Here is a 14,630-nt window from a genome sequence, read left to right as displayed (position 1 = left end):
CTGAAACTGAATTAAGTGGACATGATAATGGACGTACACATTTATAGATGTAGCTGGCTGTGCTACCAATCTAACATAAGCTGGTGTCCAAGCAATCAATGTAGACCTCAGTGTTAATTTTTGCAGTCACCATCTATTGAAATGTATTTTGTAACACATTACATTTATCCTTCCTACAGATAGCACATCATAAAAACTTTGTTTTTGTGACGTGCCATTTGTTAGAATAACAAACAAATGCATACTTCTCTGTTACATGCCACTTGGTATGGGATTCGTAAAAGCAGTTTCAACGTTTGTGATGCACTATCTGATGGAATTTCAAATGCAATGCATTTTATTTCTACAAATGCTTGTGTTGCTCCATCTGTTGGAATTACAGACACCCAGCAACTGGACAAACACACAAGACACTTATTTTATAAAGGTGGATATACTTAAAATAAAATACAAAATAACATGCTAAGTTTGTCACATTCTTTTCTGCCTGTCAACTTGTACTTTCTTGTCACTCAAATGTATTTTATCTAGACCTTTGATAAAGGCATCTTCTAAATAACACTAATAATTAGTCCAACTGTATATTTTAATTGTAAAACAAATTCTGATAATTAAAATGCTTTAGGATTCATTAAAATCTTTTAACAATTACAAGCTGACCCTTCTACTGTAACAGTTTAGTTCTTTCAGACAACTGAAGGCTATATTTTTATCTTTTCCCACCATGCTTTAGGCAGTATTTTGCTGCTGTTTTATGTAGTGGGAATTCTGCCCAAAATCCAGAGTTGAATTTCATATGAATACAGAATTTGCCTTGATAATAAATGTGTAGTGTAGAATGAGGTGCCCATGTACAGTATACCACAAAAGTATTCCGATAACAAACCCTTAAAAGTCTCAAAGATAGCTGCACATTTTAGAAAGTTGCCCCTATGAAAAAGCAGAAAACAATGCCAATTTATGGCAGGGTTTTGTGGCCACAAATTATCTGTTTTTCAGTCAGGTATATTAAAGTAAACCTAAATCCGTGATTTAATTTAATACAAAGAAAATGATCGAAAAATGGACTCTCTATTAGTTTTACCTGCCATTTGTTTTAGGCTCATCCATGTTAGCTTGGCAAATCCAAATGGCGATTGTATTCAGTATGATATCCATACAGCAATATTTCCATCCATAACCAAACACATTACATGTGAGAATCAAAAATGTTAGGTTTGAATACACAAATTGAGGTCTAAAAATCTAAAGAACATCTTATGAGAGTAATTTAGGAGTCATAGGAGGTTATGCTCAAGTTGGTGAGGCCTCATCTGGAGTCCTGTGTGTAGTTTTGGTCTCAAGGCCACAAAAAGGACATAGCAGCACTGGTAAAAGTCCAGAGAAGAGCGACTAGGCTGATTCCAGGGCTACAGGGGATGAAATATGACAAAGATTACAAGAGTTGAGCCTTTTCAGATTGAGCCAAAGAAGATTATGAGGTGACATGACCAACATGTTTAAAATTATGATGGGAATTAGACCAGTGGATCAAGACTGTTATTTTCAAATGAGTTCAACAAGAACACAGGGACACAGCTGGAAACTTGTTAAGGGTAAATTTCAAAATAAACATTAGGAACGTTTTCTTCACACAGAGAACCACAGGCACATGGAATAAGTTACCAAGTAGTGTGGTGGAACTTTAAGGACCTTCCTAACTCAACTTGATGTTTACTTTAGAGGAACTAAGTAGATAGGAGTAATACGCTTTGTTGGGATGAATGGCCTGTTCTCATCCATATTGTTCTAATGTTGTAATGCTTTTTGTTATGCACACTGGCTTTGCAAGGGTCTTAAAAGGGACCAACTTAATGGAACACAAGAAGGATTGAAGGAAGGGCTTCACAACTGATAACAGTCATTTCCATACCTGTTCCCACAGCAGTCCCACCTATAGACTGGTATCACATCTGGTCTTACCTTGCCCTCCCATTTTCCAGTGAAGATGGGACAAAAGGAGCAGAACACACAAAGTCACTTTAAATTCTACCAGCAGCACCCCTGAGGAATGTTTGTCTCCTAATGGTGCTTAAGAAACACGTGGAGCCGTTTACACATCTAATGCAACTTGACAAAAGTACCATTAAATGGGGTTTTCCAGGCTGGGAATCCAACTCTTTTCCATCTCCTTTTTGTGTTTTATTAGACCTTATAAGACATTACATCAGATACCAGCAAGTTTTACCGAATCCCTATAAAAAGGGCCAGATAATCATTTTTTTTTAAATCATTTTTTATTGAAACCCAGATGGACAATAAATTGCTGGTATTTTTCTTGCTATGGTCACAGGGCCTTCTTAAAGTCACGGCCACAGTGGCAATGGCCAACAGCAATGAGCCGTTTACAAGAGAATCAAAAACAGTAAATTATGGTGGAGAAATGAGCAAAAAAAAAAATGTAAAATGATCCAAATGTAATGATTAAAGACATGAACTGATTGTGAAGTTGAATTATTAGACATTAGTATATAATTGAGGAACATTGTTCTATTCTCTTCCTTGGGAACCAGTAGCACTTCAGCTAATAGTTTCTGATAAGTGAATATACATGAGAAGCTCATGTGCAGAAATACACACACAGTACACATACATACATATATACCATATATTTACATACATAAAGACACAAAGAAATAAATATTTAATTTAATAAAAGTGTATTAAACTAAGCTGAGATACCCAGAGGAAAATCTTTTCAAATACAGGGAGAACACCCAGACTTGACACAGAAATGTGGAGACTCAAACCCAGTGAAGCGGCAGCTAAAACCACAACACAACCCTAACATCCCTATCTTGTATATTTATGTTTCTAAAGCAGCCGAAAGAAGAAGAAGAATTCATGTTTTAAAGCTGAAGTCTAACATGCTCCTTGCTTAGGTAATAAACTAGGAGCCTTTTTTTTTAATCTTTTCATATCTGACAGGCCTCGCTTTAATCCTTTGTGTTTTTGATCAGAATGACTCACAATGTTAGAAGGCAAAGATTGTATTGTACTGTCTCTGACATTCAGCGTTTCAATATCAGCTATGTTTATCTTGTTTCTAAGTTATTACTGGGCTGGCTAGGGTTCTGATGAAAGCTCTTATCATCGTCATTTATCTCTGAAATAGGACCATGTTGCATTTTTTGTGCCTTTATGGTACATATCAATATGAATCTTCTTCATCTACAATAAAAGTTACAAAGAGGTTCTTCTTTGTTAACTCTTTATAATTGTGTATTCGCATGTTGGGTGGACAATGTCAATGATACCAGGCCCTTATATAGTGCCTAAACACAGAACAATTAAAAATTTCACTTATTTTTAAACAAAACACTTTTCTTTAGATAGACTTCAGAAATAGAATAGAATTAAAATAAAACACAATGGAATATACAAATTATATATGTAAATACACTTTTCACATAATTTCTGATAGTGTTCATGTGGGTCGTAATGTAAGTAAATGACAATGTATTGAAAATCAAAGTAAGGAAAGTTAAAGCCAATTGACAGTGGACTAAAGGAAGACCAATTTATAAAGTAGCTGGAGAAAAAAAAATCCTCTTTGCGAATACTCTCTTCAGGAAGACACCTGATGACTTGGGCCAGTGGTCACCAAGCTCTTCTCTATATATTTTACAACATGCTCTAAGTGCAAGGCATCCCGTTCAACTTTGCACAGAACATACAGGATGCGGTGTATTGTACATTGGTGGTAATGTAACTACCCTTAATCCATTATGCTGCAAAATAAAGTTTTTATTCATTTTTCAAACCCACTTATAACAAACACTACATGAACACAAAGAGCCAGAAGCTATCCTCCAAACATTGAGTCCACAGCAGAAAATAACTCTGATGGGGATGGCAGACCATTGTAGAAAATGCTCCTTCAAAAATCCAAACTCACTCATATAAGGTCAATTTACATTCACCAGTCATCTCACCCAGGACATCTTTGGGATGTGGAACCAAAGAGTACTACTCAACAGAAGGAAAAACACAGATACACACACAGACACACAAAGATAAGAGGAAGATCTGCATACTCCACACAGGCGGTCACTGGGTCAATATCTGAGAGTCCATGCCACAATGTACTTTAAGCACTGCAATGTTTCCTAAGTGTTTTGATAAATTACATTGCAGTGAACAAGGCAGGGACGTCAGTCGGACAAATTGAGACTTCAGTTTCTGATTTAAGGAGATGTTCTAATAGAAAATTCAGACTCGGAAATTAAAACATCCCACTTGAAATGGAATGCAGCAGAACATACAGCAGTAGATTAATCACAATGAAAGGAGGAGTGAAGGAGTAATTGTCAACCCAAGACAGCCAGAAGAACAGTTTTATTTTGAGTTGAGTGTAGGGCATTCCTAAACTGTATGACCTTATAAAGCAAGAATCTGATGAAATCTCCCTATTATAAAAGGAAACCCTGAGATAGCTCCCACGAGAGATAATTTTAGTTCCCGCGACACAAGACTTTTTGTCAAGAGATTTGGACAGGCCCTGCCCTCCTCTCAAACATTTACAAACATGCCCCCACTCCACTCACTTCTCATTCGTGTGATTGCTATTGTCAGACACAGTTCCTGAGCTCTCAGCTCCAAGTGTGGTCGGAAATAAAGGACAAAGAGTAGAAGACAAAGTAGAACGTCGTAAAGAGGTTCAAAAACGTTGGCGCAATACATATGCAGAGCAGGTTAGGGATTATGAAAGTACTAAAATTGGAAAGTCTCAAAAAACTGAGAGTAAAGATCACATTAGCGTTGACAAATGGAAATTACTACTCGGTGAAATAACAGAACAGCAAAAAGACAGCAAACATATGGACATAGGTGATATGACAGAAGTATGTAGATATTGTTTGCCTTTAAACTTCGTCGATCGTCTAATTCGTGTTGTCATCAGGGAAAAATAGTGTTTCTTCCACTGTAGGCATATCCACGAGAATTAAAAGATTTGTTGTTTGGTGAAAGTGAAATCCACATACGCGAGCGACAGAGATGTGAAGTGGCTGGCGCGCAAAGCGAGCAGGGGGCAGAGCCCCAAACTCTTCCATACTTTAGAAATCATCCTGGATAATATCAGATAGGCGATAGAATATACAGTTTGTAACTAAAGTACACCATGCTGTATTCACATTGATGAGGAGTATATCTTGTCAATAAGACAAGACCCATTCAATACTTCAGATTGTAATTAAAAACTTGTGTTTAAACAGTGGTGCTTTATTAAATAAGTTGGTAGAATCTTGAGATAATTCCTTTGTCTGCATTGCTAGTGCACAGTCACGTTTCAACCACAGATAGTGATGAGAAATTTGAACAGCTCACCAGGTTTCCCTTAACAAACCTTAAAGTAAACCTACTTCTTCATCACATGATCCATGAAAAGAACACATCACATGTCACAGCTCCATTCTTAGCCCCCTGAATCGTATGCATGGCTAAGATTACATGGCTCATTTGTCTTTCATGCTATACAGCTATAACACAGTCCTGATCAGGCTAGCTCATCTCTCCTATCAGACTTCTCTTGCTCGAGCTTACTAGTCTTCCTTAACTGCACCCATAAACATGTTCAATTGGGTTCTTTTTTAGGATTATCAAGGATTTGATAAGGTTTAATTTAGGAACTGCTGAGTAAAAGTTTCATGCTATTAGATCATTTATGTACAAAAGGTGATAGGGGATGAATTTTTATTGCAGCATGTCTGCCTCCATGCTACGATTACTTTTTATTTATACTATAGGGGCTTTGCTCGCCAAACCCGGTGTTTGGTTTTCTGGATACACACTTGTAAGATTTTTTTTTGTTTGAATTGTTGCTATTTCATTAGTTTCACTTTTATTTCAGAACTTCTGTAAAAACAATATTTGGAATCTTTCGAGTCCCAATATGCTGAATCTTTTAAACAAGGTCAGTGAGACATGTGTTTAATGACTTTGTACCATAATTCAGGATAGGTTTCTCTGTTTGGAATTTTTGCACAGACAAAGTGATCGACATCATTAGCAGTTAATAATTTTTTTTGCAAAGTAACCAATAAATGCATGTGAGGTAAACCACGTTTTTGAAATTCTCTCACTTAAAATTTCAAAACGTTACAGTATTTACATACTTCTGACATATCACGTATGTCCATATATTCGATCTCTATTCGCCTTTCGTTATTTCTCTAAGTAATAATGTCTCTTTGTGTTAATGCAATGTTTACTCTCTTTTTTTGGCACTGTTGTTTTTTTCTGTTTTCATATTCTGTATCTTGCTCTGCGTGTGTTTCGCGCCTACTTTTTTTAGTCTTTTGAATTCCAGTTTTCATTATCTCTAACCTGCTCTGCATGTGTTTGGCCCCCTTGTTTTTTAACCTCTTTATGACGTTTTACTTTGTTTTGTAATCTGTCTTTTATCTCTGACCTCGCTTTGTCCTGCTTTTTTTCCCCCCAATGACACCTGGTCCGTAGTGATTATTTTCCCTTTTTCGAGTAATAATTAGCATTTGTTTGCGCTACTGTGATCTTTACTTTTTTTTATACTTTGTAATTTTCCTACTTTCATATTCTTTAACTTTCTCCACATGTGTATTGCGCCATTTTTTTTTTTGAGCCTTTCGAATTCCACTGCCTTCACAATCTCTAACCTGCTCTGCATGTATATAGCACCAACGTTTGTGAACGTCTTTATGAAGTTCTACTTTGTCTTTTACTCTGTCTTTTAATTCTAAACCCAACTGGACCTGCTTTGTTTCAGTTCCACTTGTTCCAGGCTGATAACTACTTTACTTATTTGCTAAATTTGCACTTCGATTATTCTTTTTCTTTTTTGCTCTTTTTTCTCTCCAACGCTTTTGAGTCTCTTTTCTCCGCGCTGCTTTCTTCTTTGCTTAGTCGTCAACGTTTCATTTATAACGTATTGTCCTTATACGCTTTATATGCACTAAGACCTTGGATCTGTGTGTGCACAAAGCCTTAGTTTACACGACCGAGTGTTTTGCTGCCCGTGGTCTTATTTGATATTGATTGCAAGTAGGGCGTGTCTTGCAAGAATCTCATGTTCTACGCCATCGTGAGATGGTCCTGGGTAAATCTCTTGGTACAATGTCTCATGTTTAAGGTCCCCGCGAGACGCTCCGTGGCCATTCTCTTTCTTCTCGCGGGTCTTTTAAGTGTCTTCCATGATCTTAACATGAAGATCACGTCTCGTTTCCCTAGTGGTTGTCTCCAGGATTTTATTTTTTTTTTATAAAAGAGAGATTTGATGAAAGTATATAATAACTGAAGATATGGAGACAGCAGTGTACACCTCTAAATCTCTGCCGGTGCCATTATGCTCTCCTTTTCTGACACAGATTGTAACTATTCACTATTAACTTGAATGCATGACTTGTATGGAGCTACATTTTTCACACTTACTATAGATTCAACAGACATCATAGTAATATGTTCTCAGAATTTCTAAATAGCAATGCATTTCTGAACACTACTGTATATGTAAAAAAGAGAGGGGAGGTTCTCTTTCTCTTGTATCCAACCAAAGCCATTTCTGATAATCTCATGGGCATAAGAAGAACTGACCTACATAACAATATGTTGAGCTTCTACAGCCTGTTATTTACAAGCTATAGGGAATAAATCTGTCCCTTTATGAGAGATTTGCTGCATCGTCTTTCCCCCACCATCTTTTTGCTTTCTTCTCCTGTATGAATATTTAATGTTCACTATATATAGCTCTCCCTATTCACCTTGAACAGCAACTGCTTACTAATGGCTGAAAGGAGTGCAAGAGCAATGGTTCTACTGACCTTTCACTTTCAGAATAGCCTTTCATCTTTTAATGAATAATAGCCCATGGGGGTTGATGGCAATTTACTAAAAGGCATGTTGAAAAATTAACTGGAAAGAAAAGGTGGAATTCTGAAGGTACCATAGAACATGCCATATAGCTGTTGCCTTCATTTCTTTATTAATTCTGCCAGGGATCGACTCTCAGCTGTGTTTGGAGGTGATGCACGGTCTGCACAGAATTTTGAAGTTCACCCAATGCTTGAATGACTTTTTCATTTTCAGTACTCCAGTTTTTATACAGATCCCAAAGGTATGTGCACATGTTTGTTGAGGCTACTGACAATTTTAATATGCCCTGCAATGGACTGGCACTCCTATTTAACAGGATTTGATAATGAATGATCAAGGGACATTTAAAAGATCCAAGTAGTAAAACAAACAAGTTTGGTGAACTGAAGAGTATCCTCACGCCTCCCCAAGTTTTTATGTTTTTAAGTGGTCTGCATGGGTCAAGTCAAATGAATCATCCTACTTGATGGGGGAACAAAAAAATGAAACATCTGTACTGCTGCATTTTTTTTTTTTTACTGTTGGCTAGGATTTATTATGCATTTAAATTAGATACCTTGATTCCTTTTGTGAAATGAGCAGTTTTAATTTAATTTTGTGTCGTTTTCTTCTACAAACCACACTTGCAATACTAATACTAAATCCCAAGTATAACACAAGAAATTAATATAGCTGGCAATAGTGTTAAACTATTACACCACAGTCCTTGGAGTTTGAAAAAAATATTATCAGTCTTCAATGGGAGTGGATGTCAGAAATTACAGGTCAAACTACATATGATAAATTCTGTGATTACCATCTTTAGAGTTTCAAAACAAAGGGCAGTAAAATAAATACTGTATGCGTATTATCAGCAAAGACTGGATTTAACCAGCGTGTAATAAAACTGCCGAAGTGAGGTGGGGTAGTGCTGGTAATGAAAGACATCTAAAAACGTATTAATTAACAAACAACATTATCAGTACGAGTACTGCAAAGTGATTAAAAGAAATGTGAATGGAAATGACAGCTCAATTAATAATGTCAGACTACACTGTGATCCTGGTACTGATCTGGACAGTTACATTAGAAAGTCATGAAACATTAATATTTGATTTACTATAGTGTTATGCCATGTTAGCCATTATGAATGTAGTGAAAAGTCAAGCAAAATGACACCTTTTATTGGCTAACTAAAAAGATTACAATATGCAAGCTTTCGAGGCAACTCGGGCCCCTTCTTCAGGCAAGATGTAATCAATATAGCCTCATATATGATTTACTTTATACAAGTCTCCATGATGGCACAACAGGTCGTGCTGCTGCCTCAAAATCAACCAGACCCACTAGAGTGCAACACAGGCCAATGTCTCCATGGATTTGCACATTTCTCAACTTCATTAGTCTTTGCTGGTACTCCAGACTCCTACCACATTCCTGAAAGAGACATTTGACAATCCCCATATGAATGAATGTTGGTGTGTGTATGACAGACTTGTCCTGAATGGTGTAGCTTCCCTCCTAAGGTTTTCTGCTGTCGTGTGCTCTTACTTGCTAGTATAAGCAGCAAGAGTTTGAAACAATAAAAGAATTATTGCAGTATATTGAATAAAATGTCATCTCTAATATTTAGTTTGGAGGCAGTGTGAACTAGGGCAGTGGTTGTTAACCTTTATGGAAACTTGCATGTATGCAGCATTCAGACTTTACAAAAAGCAGTTTAGACGTATACAGTACAGGTAAGCAAAACTACAAGCACCATGGAAATCAAGTCTTCTCTGCCCACTATACTAGAATATGGTCATTTTCTGTGAAGGGTAACCAATTAAGGAATGAGACATTGTAATTTGCATGATCCAATCAGGGAAGGGTCACATAATAAGCACAAATCAATCAGAGTGTAAATTAGAGTCTGCATTTTTAAAAATCTGTGTATTCGCCCAATTGAGGCCGCCTCTTCAGAAGTATATAACTCTGGAGAGCATTTGTCTAATGTCTGTGTTTTTAAACAAAACAGTAGTAGTATGGACAGAGTTTCCATTTCTAGCCACTGGGTCCCTCGCATAATTTAACCAGTTATTTACGACCCTTTCATTATGCCTTCTCTTTTAACTTTCTTAATGACAATCCTTCATTTTTTATATGCTTGCCTGTTATAATTTACCTTTATTAGCCAGTCACTCGCCCTTTACTATCATGTTCATCGTCTCACAACGTGATAAGACATTTATTGCACTGTCATTAATTGTATTACCTGGACCTGTCTGTACCAAATAATGGGTGAGACTTAACAGCAGTTGGGAAATGGGGCTTTGTTAATGGCTGATCTCATCATCTGATCTATGCTGTCACTTCACATGTCCCTACCACGGTCTTGAACTATCTTCTGGCCAATTCTATAATGCCCAGCAAGGGCATTGGCCTACAGCTAGCTAAGCTGTGATGCACATTAATTTTATTACAGGAAGTGTAAGCGCTCGTGGATTTCTTTTATTTGAAATATGTTCACAACTGGGAGCAGAGGGTTATGATGTGAGAAACCGTATCAGAACTGGGTGATGTTATGATTGGTGTCCCTCAGAGGTCGGTTCTAGGGTCACTGCTTTTCTTAATACATGCAATTGATAAGATTATAAGTAACAACCTGGTAAGTTTGCAGATGATACTAAGCAAGGAGGATTGGCAGATAATCTAAAATCAGTTAAATCATTACAGAGGAACGTGGACAGCATACAGGCTTGGGCAAATTTATGGTAGATGAAATTTAATGTAACAATAAATGTAAATGTTACACGAAGGAAGAAAAAGTGTTAGGTTTGAATACACAAGTCTGAAAATTATACAACTTATGAGAAGGATTTAGAAGTCGTAATGGACTCAACACTATCAACTGCCAGACGGTGTTTGGAAGCCATTAAAAAGGCTAACAGAATGCTAGGTTATATAGCACAATGTGTGGATCCACACACAGAACACAGGGTAAGCTCCCCCAGATGGACGCACCAACACCTTTTCCAGCAGAAATCAAGCTCAAATATGCTTGGTTTTATGTGGATTAAATCAAGCTCAAATATGTTTGGTTTTATGTGGATTACCAGCTCTGAAGTGCAAATGGTATGGCTCCTGGCTCTGAAACCTTGTACTGGAAAAGTAATTTATGTAGGCTGCTGGGGGAACCTAAATTCTTGAGCTGAGGGTATACATAAATCAAACCAAAAGCAGAAAGGGTGGAAAAATGTTTCCCCACAATTTCTCAGATCAAGGCACAGTATAACCTCTAGAAATATGCCATCTAAAAGTGCCAGGACAAAGTTATGTAAGATGACTTTACAAATGTTAAGAGACTCTGGCGACAGTGTTTGTGTATAGCTCACCTTTTAACAGACCAGTGTGGAATGACCTTTTGTTTTGCAAGGGCAGATATTTGAAAACCGTTTGGAAAAAGGATGGACTCCATCTGTACAAAAAGCTGATTTTTAAAATTGCTAAAAATTGTTACGCCTTGTCTACTTTGAACAGCATGCTTTTTTACTTCTGGGCCACTTCTGTATTAGCAAATGGAGTTTTTTTCTCAACATGTTAATTGAGTGGTGTGCTCGAGTAGTAATGGAGCAGCAGTGAAAGTCAAGACTTATGCAACTTTCAGAAACAGCAAGAAATGCAGTTATCTATTTGTTTGCATTCCTGGCACTATCTGGTCACTTTTGTCATTTTCTCTTGCATTGGTTTGTTTATATCTGAAACGTCTCTTTGTGATTCAAGTAATATGTCAAGAAATGTGTCTGTAACATAACACAAAATAAATGTGAAAGAATAATTGCAGCACTTGCCTAATGATACTAAAAGGAAGATATTTTTAGGGAAAAATTCAAATAACTGCAACGGTGGTAGTCAAGGACCTTGTGCAACAGTGAACACTCTTGTGTGAGTGAGTGAATCAGACGAAACTCTTGTAATGCTTAAAGTTTGTGTGTGTGTGTGAAACCACCTACTGTATGATTCTAGGTGAATACTTTGAAGTTCTCATGCTCAAATTGTAGAAACAGGAAAACAACTGTTTTATGAAATGACAACATATTAGTCGCTATGAATAAAAGCACCAAGTAAATGCATAAAATGTATGTATATCTCTCTATTATAAAAGAAAATCCGGAGACGAGACTTTCTCAAAGATAATTTCAACTCCTGCATGAGATAATTTCAGATCCCGCGAGACGAGACTTTTGCCAAGAGATTTTGACAAGTCCCGCCCTCCTCTCAAACATTTACAAACACTCCCCCAGTCCACTCACTTCTCATTTGTGTTAAATGCTATTGTCAGACACAGTTCCTGCGCTCTCAGCTCCAAGTGGGGTCGGAAATAAAAGACAAAGAGTAGAAGACCAAGTAGAATGTCGTAAAGAGGTTCAAAAACGCTTGTGCGATACATATGCAGAATAGGTTAGAGATTATGAAAAGTACTAAAATTCGAAAGTCTCAAAAAACTGACAGTAAAGATCACATTACCATTAACAAACGGAAAGAACTACTCAGTGAAATAACGGAACAGCAAAAAGTCAGTAAACATATGGACAAAGGTGATGTGACAGAAGTATGAAGATATTGTTCGGCTTTAAACTTTAAGTCAGAGACTTGTAGATCGTCTAATTCGTGGTGCCATCAGGAAAAAGTAGTGTTTCTTCCCAATAAAAAGGCGTATCCGCAAAAATTAAAAGATTTGTTGTTTGGTGAAAGTGAAATCCACATATGCGAGCGGCAGAGAAGCGAAGTGGCAGGGGTTGGCAAGCGAAGCGAGCAGGGGGCCGAGCCCCCTAGTACTAGAAAATGCAAGTCACAGCATTGGTGCAAGCAGGTTCTCTTCAGATGGTTAGCACACCCTTTGTGAGTGGACACTCTGGGCAAGAAAGAGACACACTTGGATTGTCATTCCACATGTACAGCTGAAAGCCTCCATCTCAGCCAGTCAACTAAATAGAGGACTCAATCACTTCAAATAAGTAACCTGGCCTCTTACATTGTTTTGTCGCAGTGGGCTTGAGCTCTGCTACATCTTACACAAATTTCAAGTCTCCAAAGTAAGACCAAAGTACTGTACAAACTCTATGAAAAATGAACATAGCTGAACTGTCTGTGGATATGTTTGTAAGTTCAAAGCACAAATAAAAGACTGTGCAGAACAATTTACATTAAAAACACAAGAACCAAAAGTCTGTGTGCCGAGTAAAAATTAGGTCAGTTTTTGGGATTAAATATTCTCATTTGCCATGTATCTTTAGACTTTGTGAGCGCACTGTTCTGGATATGGGCTTTGACCTCTGCTCTACAGTTCCAGAATCAGTTGAATTAGAGTTTCTTAATCACACGTATATTCACATGCTGATGAGTTGAAAGTCCTGACAAGGTAATATAATCTGTACCTTTTGACCTAGTCAGCAACGCTTTAAAAAATTAAAAAAAAACTAGCAAACAGCAAATCAAGCACTGAATGATCATAGTCTGAAAAACAGGGGTCAGCACTTATGAAATTGAGACAACTTGATGATGGGTGAATAGCTAATATTATCTGAAGACTCGGGGCATAGAAAGACAGCCAAACCAAAGAGTAGCTAAAATGCTAGCAAACAAATAAACCAGTCAGTGAGAGGGTTTGTGGCCAAAAATTACACCGAGAAACATTTCCAAAGTGCTTATTTTGTCTACAGTGAAGAACAATGACCGATAAGATTTCACCACAATGCCTTTGTATCAAGCAAAGAATGATGTGACCAGGAGACTCCCTGCTCAACACCAAAACAGAGGAACGGCGTCACACACTGAAAAATTCTTTTCAACAATTCTTTTCTGGTTATTGCTTTTTTTGTTTTTTGATTTCACATCTCTGGATATTCCCTGCTGACTTCCGTCTGCTGTGCATTTCAACTTTGTTTACTAATGATTCCTGGGTTCCTGGTTGGTCTTATTTTAGTCTGCTACTTTTAACCCTGCCTACCCAATGGTGTTAGTTCTGCTTGACCTGATCTTCGAGCTAACAGCTGCAGTGGTGTTCCACAGGCAGGACAGCTTCTACAAACACTGGAGAGAAGTTACAGTCCAGCAATCAAACCCAAAGCAACCATGATTCAGAAGTATAAAGCAAAGGGACCAGGATGGTTACCATTATGTAGCAAGGTGGTCTCAGGGAAAAGCTGCTGGACGATTCCCATAGGGGTGTAGCTGAGTGATTGAACAGCTATGCAGTAACGATCCGGTCATTCCCTTCTACCCATCACTAGAATCTTTTAGTTTTATTTATGTTAAGATCAGATCACGACATCAATTCAAAATGGCGATGTACACCATAAACTTTAGTGAAAGCTATAGCATTCTACTGTTTATTAGCATTTCTGTTTATTTGTGTCTCATTCAACCAGTTTTACATCCAGTACCGTCCAACTTCTAACCATGGACATGTTATCACGGTGTTTAGATGCACAAAAATCGGGTGTAGAATGTTTTATCAACTGCTATTTATTCCAATTGACCAAGCAGAACAACGATTTTCCTGGAGACAACCATCTGATTTTCCACATTTTTTAACTGGAACGCAGCATGAGTAATGATATATGTGATCAAACCTATCACAAGATCACAAACAAAAGAAAACATGCATGGTTATTTAAGAAAAAAAATGTGTTTACCAAATAATAATAAGATTACATTTCATTTATAACATGCTTGTCTTAAACCCAAAGTGGCACAAAGCAATACAACAAATTTAAAAAAAC

At 37.3% G+C, this 14,630-nt stretch overlaps 1 protein-coding gene across 1 annotated transcript in view; it reads right to left on the bottom strand.

Moving 5' to 3' along the window:
• Nucleotides 1-14,630, bottom strand: part of slc7a8b (solute carrier family 7 member 8b) — a 71,744-nt gene that overhangs the window by 26,104 nt on the left and 31,010 nt on the right. The gene's annotated exons all lie outside the window — the stretch shown is intronic.

The sequence above is a fragment of the Polypterus senegalus genome, chromosome 1 (assembly GCF_016835505.1).
Source record: "Polypterus senegalus isolate Bchr_013 chromosome 1, ASM1683550v1, whole genome shotgun sequence".
Lineage (NCBI taxonomy): Eukaryota > Metazoa > Chordata > Cladistia > Polypteriformes > Polypteridae > Polypterus > Polypterus senegalus.
The sequence above is the reverse complement of the archived record's forward strand: the minus strand, read 5'-3'. Positions and strand labels throughout refer to the sequence as shown.